Below are 16,750 nucleotides of genomic sequence, written 5' to 3'. Positions count from 1 at the left end.
ACCTCCCAATCCAGTATCCTCAGAAAGATGAAAAGTAGCATCAACATTCAATTTGAGCATCCCAATCCCAGGTGGTTGCCAAGGAGGACAAACCCGAGCCCTTGGACTCCTTGAAGGAGTGTGCACCTGTGTAAACTCATTCCACTAACCAATCATTGAAGGCATCAGTACAGAGGCAGTTTTGGCATCATCATCCCATACCTTGAAATTCATGTTACTCCAGATGGCCCATAAACTCATCATTAAAGGGGAAAACCGTGTGGGTTAGTAGTCTGACATCTCATTAACCAATCATAAACTTGAGCCTCCTGTCCTGGAGCCACAATATGAGCCTCCTAGAGGCAAGAGACAACATGACCACAGTCTCTAAGTGCATGGATCGGGGATTCGACCTCATCCTCACAGAATGGGCACTGGGTATCAATGTCAATACTCTTTTCACTGAGGCTACTATTAGTGGAGTGAATATTTGAAGCCGCTTTCCACACACAAATCTTCACCTTATCTGAAACATGAGCTTTACATATCTTATTCCTTAACAATGAGCTCGGGTTATGAGAGGCAGACTCTTCCAGAATCCGACGCCGAGCTAAATGGTATGCAGACTTAACTGTAAATTGACCATTCCTATCAGCACCACAAATTCACCGATCCGAATGAGACCGCACACTAATAGAAAGAGCCAAAATCTGACTGACAATCTCAGCATGAAACAACTGTGCTAGCAACACTGAGTTCCATATACCAGACCGAGAGAATAACTCAGAAACCCTTTGAACCCTAGGGTTTATGTATTGAGCCAAAGCAACACCTTCCAACCAAGGATCCTCCCAAATACTAGTAGAAAAACCATCTCCAATTTGTCTACGGATCCCCTGATGCAACACATCTCTTCTAGCAATAATACTCTGCCAGGCATAAGAAGGGGCCGCACCAAGTTCCGCTTCCCAAAAACTATCATCTGGAAAGTAGATAGATTTGAGGAGCCGGCTTGGTAATGCGTCAGGCTTCTACTCAATTTTCCAACCCTGTTTGGCAAGCATAGCAAGATTGAAAGTAAATAAATGACGAAAGCCCATACCACCCTCAGTCTTCAGTTTACAAAGAGTATCCCAAGCTCTCCAATGCATCCCACTTTTTTCATCCGTCCCTCCCCACCAAAACTTGGCACAGTACTAATGAAGCTCCTGTATCAAATTCTGAGGAAGAAGATAATTATTCATTATATACAATGGCATAGCCTGAGCAACTACCTTAATCAAGACTTCCCTGCCTGTTGCACTCAATAATTTTCATCTCCACCCCGTAAGCTTCTTAGCCAACTTGTCTTTAATATAAGCAAACGTATTATTCTTGGATCTACCTACATGCATAGGAACACCTAAGTATTTATCATGTTTCTCCGCAACTTGCACACCCAAACAAGCCGTTAAAAGACCACGTTCCTGAAGGAAAACATTATCATTGAAAACCACATTACTTTTCTGAAGATTGACCTATTGTCCAAAAGCTTCTTCATAAAACTTCAGAATATCATTTATTAAGACACAATCTTGCAAAGTAGCACGTGCATACAACATACTATCATCAGCAAATAGTAAATGACTCACAGTAGGAGCACCATCACAAATACGAAGACCATGTGTCACGACCCCGAAATTTCGAATTTGAAGCCCTGAAAACTCTAAAACAATCTCAAATATATTGAAATCATCTTATCATAACAGTGTATCGAAACTGAGTCCACATCATGACTCAGTCGCCTTGAATAATACACAACCAATGGAAATGTAAAATTCACTCAATCCTCACCACAAACAGCAGAAAGGAATCTTCAGAAATCTTCAGAGAAATCCCTCTAATTATGCTAATCTGCACTTGCAAAACTATCTCATACACCATCGAATAGGTGCACCGGGATTGTAAACACAAACCCGGTAAGCTTTACAGCTCGTATGAGTAAACCAACAGTGTAACACAAATAAGATACAAGAGAAAAATACTGAAAACATTTAATTATAAATGTACTCATGAGTCACAGGACGGCCCATCTGGTTGTCCAATAATATCTGAAAATATAAGTGCTCATGAGAAATCGAGCAACCCATCTGTTTACACAAATACATTTATAATACGGGTACTCATGAGACCCAGGTACTCATCTATTACCCCTCATTCAGTATGTCGCCAGACATTGGGAAACACATCTGTTACCCAATATCCAAAAATATGGGTACTCAAAAGCAGGTAACTCATCTGTTATCCCTCATGCAGTACACCGGCAGACAGACTAGAGCTCTAACTGCATCGTAACTTTCGCCCGGCCAAGGCTAGGTTCCGACATGCCAACATGTCCGAAGACAGATCTGAAGACAGAAAACACGTCGGAAGACAGAAAATGTTTTAACAAAACTCAATGCTAAAACCACGTACAATAACAATCCACCCATGTTATTGTACTACAACAAGCGACTCTTGCTCAAATAAAATAAATATAGTTGCCACAATATAATTCATTTGGAAATAACAACGTAACAGTATATAATATAGCAACCCATATATATGTATCGTATTTACCATTTTATACACATACACAACCCACTATATTATATACATGTCATAGTTCGATCTTTTTAAGAAAACATAAATATGAGTCACCACCAAGAGTATGCTCGTCATAGTGAGATTTATTCATATTCACCATACTCTATAATCACAAAAACCTTGTCAAAATCATTTATTAAAATAGTGTTTCACTTACCCATGAACCGTAGACAATTAAGTTCATGTAATTTAAACCAAAACATATTTTTAAAATAATTTTTATAAACTAGTGATGCAACGACTATGGTGACAACTCAAACTAAATTCAATAATTATAATACTACTTCGATCATGATGATCATTGTGAGGTTTACTTACCTTAATTCCTACGTGCAACTTCCACGACACCAAAAGTGATTTTCTCACTCGTTTCGTCAGTCACCTAATAGCATGATAAAATGCTTAGAAAACGGTACGTAAAATATCAAGTGACGATTTCAGTACAGCTAAATGTTGTTCATAAAACAATGTTCATGTTTACTATTTTACTGAATACTGTTCACATTTACTGTTTTACTAAATATTGTTCATGTTTTACTGTTTTACTGAACACTGTTAACATTTACTGTTTTACTAAATACTGTTCACATGACAGATTCATGGCTATCTTCTCATGTCTCATTACCCTCTTTTTATAATCTACCTGCTCGTGTTTTCGGTTGTGTTGCTTTTGTCCATCTTCCAAAACATCAACGGTCTAAATTAGATGCCCGGGCAGTTAAATGTGTGTTTGTTGGGTATGGAGGACATCAGAAAGGGTACCGCTGCTATCATCCACCTACCAGGAAGTACTATGTCACTATGGATGTTACTTTCTTTGAGGACATGAGCTATTTTGCCTCTTCTGATACTGCTCTTCAGGGGGAGAATTCATATTTTGAAGCGTTGTATCATGGAGAGGGGGAGATAAGTAAGCCAGTAGATATAGTGACAGGTTCTATTGAGATTAACAATGTGTCAGCTACACATGCACCACCGGATGATTCCGGCAGTGAAGTCACGCCAGAGATTAGGAACCGAAAGCTGACAACACAACTGCCACTCATGTCTCCCCTACTGTTGTTTATACCCCTGACCAACGTTCCCCTGATACAGAAGATCACTCACCTGAGGTTAGTCATTCTATTGGGGCTAATACTAGTGAAGCTAATAATAGACAATATGTCTTGCCAAATAGGTCTACTCGTGGTCAGCCGCCAAAAAAATATGAACCTACCCTTCAGGCTAAAGCTAAGTATCATGTGGAAAATTTTATGTATACCAAAAGATTGTCTAAGTCATATGAATCATTTGTGAATCAAATTTCTGTTGTATCAATACCTAACAAAGTGCAAGATGCATTGGGAGATACAAAACAGATAAAAGCGATGGAGGAAGAGATGTAAGCATTACAGAAGCCAACACTTGGGAGCTTGTACCTCCACCACATGGAAAGAACGCCGTGGGATGTCGTTGGGTGTTTACAGTGAAGCATAATCCAGATGAATCAATAAGCCGATATAAAGCACGCCTAGTAGCAAAAGGGTTCACCCAAACATATGACATAGACTATGATGATACATTTGCACCGGTTGCAAAGATGAATATTATTCGGGTATTGCTCTCTTTTGTTGCTACCTTAAACTGGCCACTTAGACAGTTTGATGTTAAAAATGCATTCCTTCATGGAGAACTTACAGAGGAAGTGTATATGGATCTTCCTCCTGGATATGTGGCAGCTTCTCCAGATAACTTTGTATACAGATTGAGAAAGTCTTTGTATGGTCTTAAACAGTCTCCTCGTGCTTGGTTTGGAAGATTTTCACAATTCATGAGGAAAATTGGCTACATGCAGAGTAATTCAGACCACACATTATTTCTCAAACACCAACAAGGAAAGGTAATAGCCCTAATCATATATGTTGACGATATGGTAGTTACTGGTAATGATACTATTGAGGTGGACAGATTACAAAAGCAGCTAGCCACAAAGTTTGAGATGAATTACTTAGGTACACTCAAGTACTTCTTGGGCATTGAGGTAGCCCGGGGAAGTGATGGTATCTATCTGTGTCAGAGGAAGTACATCCTTAATCTACTAACAGAGACATGTATGTTAGATTGCACTCCAATTGATACTCCTATTGAGCAGAACCATCGGTTATCATAGTACCCAGATCAAGTGCCCACTGACAAAACTCGTTATCAGAGGCTAGTTGGACGCTTGATTTATTTGTCACATACCAGGCCAGATGTTGCGTATGCAGTAAGTGTAGTGAGTCAGTTCATGCATAATCCGAGTGTGGATCACATGGATGCTATTGTGAGGATTTTGAGGTACTTAAAGTCATCTCCAAGAAGAGGAGTAATGTTTTTCTAATCACAACAATATTCTTGAGATTTGTGGCTTCACAGATGCAGACTGGGCTGGAAATATTACGGATCGGAGGTCCACATCAGGGTACTTTACCTTTGTTGGAGGTAATCTTGTTACGTGGAGGAGTAAGAAACAAAATGTGGTAGCTCGATCTAATGCTGAAGCAGAATACAGAGGTATGGCTCAGGGAGTGTGCGAGTTGTTATGGTTTAGGAATTTGCTACAAGATTTGGGTGTTAAGCCTAAGTGTGCTATACAGTTGTACTGTGACAACAAGACAGCTATTGATATTTCACATAATCATGTGCAGCATGATCGTACAAAACATGTAGAGGTTGATCGTCACTTTATAAAGGAGAAGCTAGATGCTAAAATCATTTGTTTTCCGTTTGTTCCTACAGAATAGCAACTTGCGGATATATTCACAAAATGAGTGTCTAAGAAGGTCTTTTATGACTCACTTAGCAAGTTGGGCATGGTTGATATGTATGCGCCAACTTGAGGGGGACTGTTATTGTGAGCTAAGAGCTGGAACAGCTGTGTTGGAAGAGCTGGTAAAGCATGAGCATGTTACTCATGGTGGTGTTAACAGCTAGGTTTAATCATTAGGATTAGTGCTAACAACAGTGCAATATTCTCTAATATTTCCTATAGCCTTGTATCAATTTAATCAGTATCAAACAATCAATATAACATTCTATTTTTAACTAGGCTGAGAGATTGATGGTCAGTGGTCGTCTTCCTTAACAAATGAGTTCCATTAGAAATTGTAGAATCCAATGTGGCACCTAGCTAAAATCCTGTAATTTTTGTTTGATAATGGGATCATACAAGTACTGTATTAGAATTTGAAAGTTTTAATCTATGTAATTTAACTATCAGTCTATTATCATGTGAAGATCACTCAACCAAAGTTTAGAACACAGGTTAACAAGAACTAGCAAATATCAGTCCTACCTAACTAGAAAATCAAACAACAAAAATCGCCTTATACGCAGTAGATAATTTAGGTGCCCACCTCATTATGTCAAGGAGATTACACTTTCATTATAATTAGTAAGAAAGCTCCATATACCATTCTTCAGAGGCAAACTATGCTGAAATTTTCGAAAGCTGTCGCTCTCTATATTGTTTAAATGTAGGCAGATATCATCTGAGTCCCGTAGTGAAGGCTTGAGCAGGATCTCTCCTGTGTGGATTGTACCCAACGGAATAGAGTTTCCTAAGTCCAGCCAACTCGAGGTGAATATGATAGTCTTCTTAACCCACACATGATTTTCGTAATCCTCCAAAATCCACAGCAACAATATGTCGTCTTTAAACATTGACGTATCATCGTACACAGCCACACATCCGTTCACTTCAACTATATCCCCGGAGTTAAAATCTCCGGGAAGTGGGACGTTGGCTCTGAATCTCTCGGCTCCAGCGTCAAATACAACTATAATCTTCTGATATGTATGCATCCAATGTATGCCTCCATGTAGGCACACACTTTTCTCAGCAAAGCGTAGCCTTTCAGGTTCAAAAGGAAAATTCAATTGTATGTGCCTCCATGAAGTTGTACCTAGAGTGAAAATTTTGAACCTTAGAGAGTCAACATAAGTGACATAACCCAGATGATGCGAATCACCAGACCAATGCACTTGGAGAACCTTATACTCGTTTGTGACAGCACTAAATCCGAGATGGTGGGTAAACTTTCCGGCTTCGACGTTGCTGTCGGGAAGAGTTATAATATCTTCAATGCAGGGATTGAAAACATAAACAGGTCTGGTATTAACCGTATTATAACTAGTTTTATCGGCTAAAATCGTCAAGCCGTTGATACTGATACTGCGCGTGCCGTTGAGATAGGAATAGGTAGATGTCGGAAGGCTGAAGAGGTGTGTTATTGGATTAATAAGGAAAATTCTAGGGTACCTGTGGGTATCATATACTGTGGTATTTGTAGCCTTAGATTGGTAATTAATCTAATGGTTATAAATATTCAAGAAATCTCATGACTTGTTTACCTGGTCACAATGTAACAAAAAAATGATTAATTATGAGATTATATCTTAAAACAAAACAATCATAAAAGACTTTATCACTAATTACCCACATCATTAATACTTTTCGAAAATTGTAATAATTGTATTAAATAAAATAATCACTTATATGAAATTATCTTACTTTGTAGATGTGAAAATTTAATTCTATTCGGGTACTTATTTACAAGTTTCTAAACTAATATATATATATATATATATATATATATATTGCAATGTTTATATTGTTGATTTGCGTAAATTTTCATTATTTTGTGCATGTAAAGCATATGTCTTCATTCAAGTAGTAGAGCTCTCGGTTGTGTAATTGGGTGATGATTTTAAATTATTATTATTTTTACAATGTTATTACAAATGCGAGGACAATTGATAGATTATTTTGTAATAAATGTCATGCAACTTGTAATTGTAAGGCCACGACTATATTTACATGTTCATGATTCATTTTACAAATTTGAAGACTAATTGTGTTGTAAATGCAATAAATTTTCTTATTTACACAAAAGAGGTCATGTGTCCTCATTCATGTAATAGAGTGCTCAGTTTTGTAAGTGGTATTCTAAATTATTACATTTTTCACAACATTATTACGAATACGAGGACAACTGATAAAAGTTTGTGTAATAAATTTTGTATAACTTGCAATTACAAGGTCACGGCCATATTTACATGTTTTCAACTCTTTTTACACATTTGAAGACAAATGTGTTTTAAAGATAGTAAGTTTTTTATATTTACAAAAAAAGAATTCATGTGTCATCATTCATGTGATAAATTGCTCAATTTTTGTAATCGGGTGATATTCTAAATTATTACATTTTCACAACGTTATAACGAATACGAGGACAATTGATGAAAATTTGTGTAATAAATGTTGTATAACTTATAATTATAAAGTCACTGCCATATTTACAGGTTAGTGACTCTTTTTACAAATTTGAAGACAAATGTGTTATAAAAATGATGAATTTTTATATTTCCACAAACAAGTTAATATGTTCTCATTCATGCAATAGAGTGCTTAGTTGCATAAAATTGTCATAACTATTATATTTACATGTTTCACAAGTTAATTACGAGAATTACTATGATCCTGATTATATATGATATTTTTTGTCTTCTTTAGTGTAATTAATATGTTAATGGTCTGTATTACATGTTTTTTGACCAAATTACTAATATGACAACAAATGTGTTGATAAATTTGTAAAAAATATAAAATAAAATGTCATGTGTCAAAATCTAAATGGGCAACCTGGTGACTAGTTCATCAAATTACTAGGATTGTATAAAATAATAAATAAAAATCGTGGGTACTGTAACCTGTCTCGGATTAATAATATCCTCCTCTCCTTCTTGGTTGATTTTCGCAGAGTAAAAGTGTTGAAGTTCGGTTGTGGTCTGGTCCGACATGGCGAAGAGGAGTGAGTGGAAGGGCTACACCAGAAGCTCCGGTGGGCGGCGAGAAAACTAGAACTGCGGATAAGAGAGGACCATGATTTACAGACGCATCTGCAACGGACCACCAACTTGGTCGGTAGCCTTGTGAGTATCAGAAACCATATGATTTCGGTTGGGAGCTTTGGGATCACTGACGTTGCTTCCATCTAGGAAGTCCTCTCGCAACCCTAGCAGAGGTTGTTCCTTAAACCAATCGAAGTGCCTTAATTGTATGATTTTTTTTTCTTTTCATGACACTCCTTAATTTACGACTGTCGATTTGGCGCGTAAAGTGTGGTTGGGGCATCCTGAATTAAAAGATGATTTATGTTTTAGGAAGTTCACTCTATATCTACCTTTAAAATAGTCAGAGATAGGTTTCTTAGTATGTATCATGTAATCCTTTATAAAATAAAATGAATAAAATGATCTCTCTGTTCAAAAAAGAATTTTTGCTATATTTCTCCTTAAACAGTTTAATAATTTATATATCTATATATATATTTCTAATCCATTATGTATTATGAATTTTAATTAGAGTTGAATATCTTCATTTAAAAGAAATATCTCATGCTCAATATCATTTAGTTTAACGACACCAGTTTAAGCTCAGAACAAACTTATTGAACTTTTAATTGAAGTATTGGAGTTCTTTGTTTGATAATACAAAAATTCTTCAAGGAAAAACAAAACGTTATCACGGTGGAGATGCATGGGGCGGATGGGAGCAAAGCTCTAACTTGGCACTGGGCTTCTAGGTTTAGATCTAGAATAATAATTGGCCGGGTGTCGACATTTACAAGTCTGTACATATTGGGAGTCTGATTCTCTATTCAAGTGCGAACATTTTAAAATGAAAACAGAGTATTGGTTCGCGTAAAAATTACACATTATTAAACAAGGACAGAGAAAATCTAACATGTTCAGAGCTGTTATGTTCCTTCGAAATAACACTTCCAGACCACAAGTTCTTTTGCGGCGTGCTCTGCTAGGATTTTCTCTAGCAGCCACAGTCCGTGCTGATTCCGATGGCGGCGGTATCGGAATTCGCAATCATGGGTTTTCACTTCGCAGTTTGCATTAGGAAAGTATTTCCGTTTCCCACTTGTTTTCGACTTCGACTTGTGTGCGTCTTTGTCTTTGTACGAACAAACTCCCTCTCGTCAAGTCGTCAACTAACCTTATCTCTGTCGGAAATGGATTATTCTCCAATACATGTGTGTATGTGTGTGTATAACTGTATATATATGCACACACAGGCTTGACGACTGCAATTTGAGAATTCTTATTCGGTCAATTTCTCCCAAACGTACTCTTCAACTGAAACTTCAACTTGAATGGCGCTAACTCAGCAAAGGACTCTGGAGCTGCAGCTGGTCTCCGCCAAGAACCTGAAAAACGTGAACGGAGGTTCAAAGATGGACGTCTACGCCATCATCTCCCTCCATGGCGACATCCGCTACGGCCAGCAGTTAATGCGAACCGAGTAGTTAAAAACTGCGACACAAACCCCACCTTCAACAGCTTCCCTATGCGTTTCGCCCTCGACGACTCTCTACTCACTCAACACAGCCTCTCCGTTAAAATCAAGCTCGTCTGCCTGAGCAACCCCCTACGAAAGATCACCTGCCTGGGCCTTGTCCACATCAAGACAATCGGCGACGTCCACGTCCCCCTCAAGGAGCTCTTCAACAGTTCAGCTGACAATAAGGACATGAAGCTCATCTCATATCCCGTCCGGCTACCCTCAAAACGTGGCCATCAGGGTGAGCTGAGCTTCTCTTACAAGTTTGGGAACAACTGCATCGTGCCGGTAAGTAGAAGGAGAAGGAGCTATATCTAAAAGATGGAATTAGGACATTATGTACCGGTAGCCGGTTTGTGTAACCATAACTTGAATTGTTTTTTTTTCTAGAATAAGACTTATTTGTTGTGTATCGTTTGGATTTTGATTCGCTCCCTTATTACTGTTATAATATTTGTATTTTTCAATGATTGCTGCCCCTGTAATTACCTAAAGAAGATGGCACAAACAGCTCTTACCGTCTCCACCCTTTAGTTTTGCATCCTCATCACCCTTCAACATTTTGAAATGTAAGTAATTTTTATTTTCGTCTTCAAAAAACAAAAGTTGTAATTTTTTTAGAACGAACGACATAATTCATTAAGAACAATTTGTTTAGGCCCTGTTTGGATATTGGATTTAGATTTGGATTTAGATTTTTTCAAATTTGAGTATTGAAACCTCAAAGATTTCAAATTCGGTAATGATTGTAGTTGATAACGAGATAATATGATCAAACACGTACACTGTATTAAAATTTGAAAGTTTTAGCCCAAATAACTTAACTATAAGTCTATTATCAAGTAACGAGCACTAGAGTCGGACAATAAAAAGTAAGAACACAAAATAAGAGCTAGCCATTTTCAAAAAAAAAAACAGAGAGAGAGAGAGCTAGCAAAGACTAATTAATAGCATTCATACCTAACAAGAAGATCGATCGGACAACAATAACCGCCTTATATAGTAGAAATTTAGGTGGCCACCTCATGATCTCAAGGAGGCTACACTTTCATCATTACTAGTAAGCAAGTTCCAGAGACCATTATTCAGAGGCAAACTAAGCTCGAGTTTTCGAAAGCTAGATGTCTATCACGGACCTAGCTATTCGGCTGTCACACTTGATCCGTGCGGCGCTCCATTCTCATGGTGCCAGCCTTATTCAACGGGGCAATACACTGGTTTCGCCCTGTCTTGGGCTTATCAGGGGATTGGCTCCATACCCCTACCTGTGTGTAAGGCGGCCAACTCGCCTCTTTGACGTTAAGTCCTCGACTAGCAACAAGCTCTCCGAATTTAACCGGGTCGGCATGCTTGAACCCCTCGGGAGGAGCAGCCATATATCTCCCACACATTGAATCTTGGAGCAAATCCCGCATATGCATGAAGCTCTTTTAACCAGCGACGCCCACGATTGACACTCCCAAAATATGGACGTACTCTTCATCTGAAACTTCAACTTGAATGGCGCTAACTCAGCAAAGGACTCTGGAGCTGCAACTGGTCTCCGCCAAGAACCTGAAAAACGTGAACAGAGGTTCAAAGATGGACGTCTACGCCATCATCTCCCTCCATGGTGACATCCGCTACGGCCAGCAATTAATGCGAACCGCAGTAGTTAAAAACTGCGACACAAACCCCACCTTCAACAGCTTCCCTATGCGTTTCGCCCTCGACGACTCTCTACTCACTCAACACAGCCTCTTCGTTGAAATCAAGCTCGTCTGCCTGAGCAACCCCTACGAAAGATCACCTGCCTGGGCCTTGTCCACATCAAGACAATCGGCGATGTCCACGTCCCCCTCAAGGAGCTCTTCAACAGTTCAGGCGGGGACATCCAATAAAATTGGAACGATACAGAGAAGATTAGCATGGCCCTTGCGCAAGGATGACACGCATAAATCGAGAAATGATCCGACTGCAGGCGGGCACCCATCACATGCTCCTTGGTATTGATATGTCGTCGGGTATGCGAGAGTGTGTTAGGAGCCACACCTTATGGTTTCCTCTAAAGAGTATCTTGATGATACTTCGATGATTCATCATATTCGGAAATTTATGTTGATATCTGTTGAATCTGTTTTGGTTGAATTAGAGACTTCACAAGTATTGACTAAGTTTTTCATTGTTTGAAGGTGATGAACTCGGATAAGGGCCGAGGACAGGGCCAAAGACGGGCGAGAGGCCGAGGTCGAGGTAGGGCCGCAGCCCGAGTCCGCAACGTGGAGAACCTTTACAAGGAGGCTGCTCCACAGGAGGAACAGGTTGAGCCTGTTGCTGTGGTTAGAGATGATGGACGAGTGTTGAAGCTGATCAAGGATATCAGTGCACTGTCAGCGCCGACCTTTCATGGTGTACTAGATCATATGGTAGCTGATCATTGGATCGAGGGTATGGAGACATGTTTTGAAATGATAGAGTGCACAGAGATTGAGAAGAGAAAGATAGCTACATTCTTTCTAAAAGATGATGCTCTAGACTGGTGGAGAGTCGGGATGCAAAGGGAAAAGGCAAGGCAATCTGTTCAACAGCGAGCACTCAGGGCCGACGGGTAGGTCATGGAAGAGGCCAAGACCCCACTATCAGGTTTCGGCAAGGGCGACACCCCTAGCTATCATAGCTGCACCAGTCAGACCATTGGCAGCGGTGAGGTGTTATGACTGCAACGAGATGGGACATTACGCCTCAGCATGTCTGAAACCGAAGAGAGCAGGCTGCCACCGGTGCGGGCAAGTGGGACACATAGCTCGAGATTGTACCCGACCTCTTCAGGGTAGATAGGACCGGCCGCAGAGACAGCTACCAGTGGGCCAAGCTAGAGTGTTCGCAGTGGGTCAGCGAGACACAGGAGTGGAAGGTACATTATCACTTTTCGACTACCTTCCTAGAGTACTGTTTGATATGGGAGCATCGTATTCATTTATTGCTAGATCGGTAGTAGAGATGCTAGGATTGATTCCTACACCTCTTGGGAACGCCTTATGTGTCACTTCGCCCCTTGGAGTGTCACTTGAGTTAGAGACAATCTGCAAAGCTTGTCCGATTATGATTGGAAGTAGAGAGTTCTCTGCTTCGTTAATTGTGATCCCAGACCACACTTATGATGTGATCTTGGGGATTGATTGGTTGAGACCGGAGCACGCGGTGATTGATTGTTTTGACATGGTGGTGTCCTTTCATAGACCTGGGGAGCCAGTGTTTCGTTATCGTTGCCTCAAGTCAGATAATGCCATGAGATCAGGAGTTTTGGCACATGTGGAGTCGGTGGATCAGAAGGAAACTACTGCAGACATTGTGGTAGTGTCCGAGTTTAGTGAGGTGTTCCAAGAGATACCAGGGCTACCTCCTCGAAGGGTAGTGGATTTCTGCATTGATGTAGTACCTGGTACGGCACATGTGTCAAAGGCGCCCTATAGAATGGGGCAAAATGAACTTAAGGAGTTGAAGGTGCAGATTGATGAGCTATTGGAGCAAGGGTTCATTCGACCTAGTGTTTCACCTTGGGGAGCACCGGTTTTGTTCGTAAAGAAGAAAGATGGTTCTCTGCGGTTATGTGTGGACTACAGAGAACTGAACAAGGTGACCATCAAGAATAGGTACCCCTTACCTAGGATTGATGACTTGTTCGATCAGCTCAAAGGTGCTACGGTGTTCTCTAAGATTGATTTGAGATCCGGTTATCATCAACTCAGGGTGAAGGAAGAAGATATATCGAAGACAGCCTTCAGGACCCAGTATGGACATTATGAGTTTGTTGTCATGCCATTTGGTCTAACGAATGCACCAGATGTCTTTATGAGTTTGATGAACCAAGTATTTAGCCCGTACTTGGATGAGTTTGTTGTGGTGTTTGTGGATGACATTCTTATATACTCCAAGACACAAGAAGAACATGTGGTGCATCTTCGAACAGTGTTGCAGACCTTGAAGGAGGCGAGATTGTATGACAAGCTAGAAAGAAGAGGTCAAATTCCTTGGTCATGTTGTCTCAAAAGATGGAGTACTAGTGAACCCGTCAAAGGTAGAGGCAGTAAAGAATTGGAGTCGTCCAAAGAACCCTACAGAGATTCGTAGTTTCCTCGGTTTGGCAGGTTACTACAGGAGGTTTATCGAGGGATTTTCTAGTATTGCATCTTCATTGACCAAGTTGACCAAGAAAGATACTCCGTTCGTGTGGACGGATGCATGTGACGAAGCATTCAACAAACTAGAAACCAGTCTGACCACAGCTCCAGTTTTGACGATTCCTTCAAGTGGTGGTGGTTATGTTATTTACAGTGATGCTTCGCTCCAAGGTTTGGGTTGTGTGTTGATGCAGCATAGTGGAGTTGTTGCTTATGGCTCTAGACAATTGAAGATTCATGAGAAGAACTACCCCACACACGACCTAGGGCTTGCGGCAGTTGTGTTTGCCTTGAAGATTTGGAGACATTACTTGTATAGTGAGAAGTTTCAACTCTTTTTAGATCATAAGAGTTTGAAGTACTTGTTCTCACATAAGGAGCTGAATATGAGCCAGAGGAGATGGATGGAACTCCTCAAGGATTATGACTTCACATTGGAGTACCACCCGGGAAAGACAAATGTGGTGGCTGATACTTTGAGCAGGAAACCGAGAGGTGTAGTGGCTTCACTCATGGTCAAGGAATGGTTCATGCTCGAGACTGCATCAGAGTTTGATTTGGTACCATCGAGAGGAGAACCAAGGGTCTTTCTTGGTAGCGTCACGGTGCAACCCACATTGATCACGAGGATCATACAGGGTCAGGCGCAAGATAGATTCACACAAGCTAATGGCTCTGAACAATTGAAGATTCATGAGAATAATTATCCGACACACGACCTAGAGCTTGCGGCAGTTATGGTCCAGGAATGGTTCATTGCTTGTATGGCGAGAAGTTCTAACTCTTTTCAGATCATAAGAGTTTGAAGTACTTGTTCTCACAGAAGGAGCTGAATATGAGGCAGAAGAGATGGATGGAACTCCTCAAGGACTATGACTTCACATTAGAGTACCACCCGGGGAAGGCAAATGTGGTGGCCGATGCATTGAGTAGAAAACAGAGAGGTGTGGTGGCTTCACTTATGGTCCAGGAATGGTTCATGCTCGAAACTTCAAGGGTCTTTCTTGGTAGTGTCACGGTGCAACCCACATTGATCACGAGGATCATACAGGGTCAGGCGTAGGATAGACTCTCACAAGCTAAGTTGGCAGATCTTGTAGTTGATACGCTTGATGAGTGCCCTTCTGAATGGAGAGTTGGACCCGATGGAGGGCTGAGGTTTGGGACAAGATTGTGTGTCCAGATTGTGATGATCTTCGGGAGGAGGTCCTTCGTACGGCACATCAATCACGTTATACCGTTCATCCAGGGAACACCAAGATGTACAAGGACCTATGCAGGCAATTCTGGTGGAACGGTATGAAGAAAGATGTAGCAGAGTTTGTATCAAAGTGCCTTACATGTCAGCAAGTGAAAGCAAAACATCAACGACCAGCTGGCATGTTGAAACCATTGACTATTCCTCTTTGGAAGTGGGAGCAGATATCTATGGATTTTGTAATTGGATTGCCTAGATCGAAGAAGGGTCACGATACCATATAGGTGATTGTCGATCGGTTGACGAAGTCGGCTCATTTTCTTCCAGTGTCGATGAAGTACTCAGTGGACGCGCTTGGGAAACTATATGTGGATGAGGTAGTGAGACTTCATGGTGCTCCAGTTTCTATTGTTTCTAATCGAGATGCATGTTTCACCTCGAAGTTCTGGGGTGGTTTGCAGAAGGCGATGGGCACCACCTTGGATATGAGTACAGCTTTTCACCCTCAGACGGATGGACAGACAGAAAGGGTGAATCAGGTGATGGAAGACATGTTGAGAGCATGTGTGCTGGATTTCAAGGGTAGCTGGGAAGATCATTTGAGATTGATTGAGTTTGCCTACAACAACAGCTACCATTCTAGCATTGGCATGGCACCTTATGAGGCTCTTTATGGTAGACCATGTCGTTCACCGATCTGTTTGGCCGAAGTTGGTGATGAGGCACTGATGGGTCCAGAGGTGGTTCAGAAAACCACGGAGATGATCTCGATCATTCGAGATAGAATCCGGACCGCTCAGAGTAGACAAAAGAGCTATGCGGACTTAAAGACGAGACATGTGGAATTTGAGATCGGCGATCATGTGTTCTTAAAGGTCTCACCTATGAGAGGTGTGGTGAGATTTGACAAGAAGGGAAAGTTGGCTCCGAGGTACGTTGGGCCCTTTGAGATACTTGAGAAGGTGGGCGAACTAGCATATCGACTAGCCTTGCCTACTAGCATGTCGGGCGTTCACAACGTCTTCCACATTTCCATGTTGAGGAAGTATGTACCAGATGAGTCACATGTAATCGATCATAGTACCATTGAAGTGAAGGAAAATGCCACATTTGTTGTTGAACCGGTTCGTATTCTCGATAGATCCAAAAAGAAGCTTCGGAGGAAAGAAGTTGAGCTAGTCAAGGTAATGTGGAGTCACCATGATGAGGGTGATGCATCTTGGGAGCTAGAGTCGGACATGATGAATAGATATCCACAGTTGTTTGTTGAGTGAGCTTGAATTTCGGGACGAAATTCCTTTAAGGGGGGTGGATTGTAATAACCCTATTTTTCAATCAATATTTGGTTTAATATGAATTTTATAAAGTTTTGAAATTCAAGTAAAATAAATTTGGTTGTTTACGACTTTACGAAAA

At 40.6% G+C, this 16,750-nt stretch overlaps 1 non-coding gene across 1 annotated transcript; it reads left to right on the top strand.

Moving 5' to 3' along the window:
* Positions 1 to 11,833: 11,833 nt before the first annotated feature.
* Positions 11,834 to 11,936, top strand: LOC126793003 (U6 spliceosomal RNA). The gene has a single exon (XR_007671991.1). It is a non-coding gene; the product is annotated as a U6 spliceosomal RNA (small nuclear RNA).
* The last annotated feature ends 4,814 nt before the right edge of the window (positions 11,937 to 16,750 follow it).

This window comes from Argentina anserina, chromosome 4 (genome assembly GCF_933775445.1).
Source record: "Argentina anserina chromosome 4, drPotAnse1.1, whole genome shotgun sequence".
In the NCBI taxonomy this organism is placed as follows: Eukaryota; Viridiplantae; Streptophyta; class Magnoliopsida; order Rosales; family Rosaceae; genus Argentina; species Argentina anserina.
The sequence above is the reverse complement of the archived record's forward strand: the minus strand, read 5'-3'. Positions and strand labels throughout refer to the sequence as shown.